This window comes from Eleutherodactylus coqui, chromosome 8 (assembly GCF_035609145.1).
Source record: "Eleutherodactylus coqui strain aEleCoq1 chromosome 8, aEleCoq1.hap1, whole genome shotgun sequence".
In the NCBI taxonomy this organism is placed as follows: domain Eukaryota; kingdom Metazoa; phylum Chordata; class Amphibia; order Anura; family Eleutherodactylidae; genus Eleutherodactylus; species Eleutherodactylus coqui.
In genome coordinates, this window is record NC_089844.1 from 21,485,351 (window position 1) to 21,486,604 (window position 1,254).

Here is a 1,254-nt window from a genome sequence, read left to right on the forward strand (position 1 = left end):
GTGCCCCCCCTCTCCAGTGGTGGTTGTATATATGTTTGCAATGAGCTCTCCCTAGTGGTGGCTGCATATATATGTCTACAGGAAGTGTCCCCTAGTGGTGGCTGCATATATCTGTATACAGTGAGCTCCCTCTAGTGGTGGGTGAATATAGGTTTATACGGAGCTCCCCCTACTGGTTGCTCCATATATTTGTATACCGTGAGCTCCTCCTAGTGGTGGCTATATATATGTTTACAGGGAGCGCCCCCTAGTGGTGGCTGTATCTATTTGTATACAGTAAGTGCCCCCTAGTGGTGGCAGTATATCTGTCTATAGGGAGTTTCCCCTAGTGGTGGCTGCATATATTTGTATACAGTGAGCTCCCTCTAGTAGTGGGTGAATATGTGTTTATATGGAGCTCCCCCTACTGGTTGCTCCATATATTTGTATACAGTGAGCTCCTCCTAGTGGTGGCTATATATATGTTTACAGGGAGCGCACCCTAGTGGTGGCTGTATCTATTTGCATACAGTAAGCGCCTCCTAGTGGTGGCTATATATGTGTTTACAGGGAGCGCCCCCTAGTGGTAGCTATATATATGTTTACAGGGAGCGCCCCCTAGTGGTGGCTGTATCTATTTGTATACATTCAGCGCCTCCTAGTGGTGGCAGTATATATCTGTCTATAGGGAGTTTCCCCTAGTGGTGGCTGCATATATCTGTCTATACCGACATTCTCCTTCTATAAAGATAAATTGTAGAATTAATCAGAGCAGAATGCTGGACCTGAAGATTATGTGATGCTGATCGTCACACCTGGAGAGTATATAACAGTATACACTGAGCAGCCATGACATTAAAGCTACACCCTAACATTGTGCCAGTCCCCCGTATTCTGACCTGTTGAGACCCGGACTCCTCTGAAGTGTCCTGTGGTTTCTCAGCACATCCTGTAAGTGGCTCGGACTTGTTTCTCTTGATCGGATGACATCATGGAGACGTCATCACCTTCATCTCGCTGTCATATTCCTGGACCATTTTCGCAGTGGGGCACATTATCCCCCTGCCAGTGCGCACGGCCATTGGGGAATGCCGATACCATGAAGGGGTGTATATAACATCAGGGGGAGGAGTCAGAGAGATATGAGGTGGGAGCTGCTACAATATAGAGACCCCAAAATGTAACACTAGCAATAAGGGGCAATACCATACTGCGAGGGAGGGGCGCATACCTACGGCGTTGGGGGGATTGCAGGGACTGGACACATGCGATCAG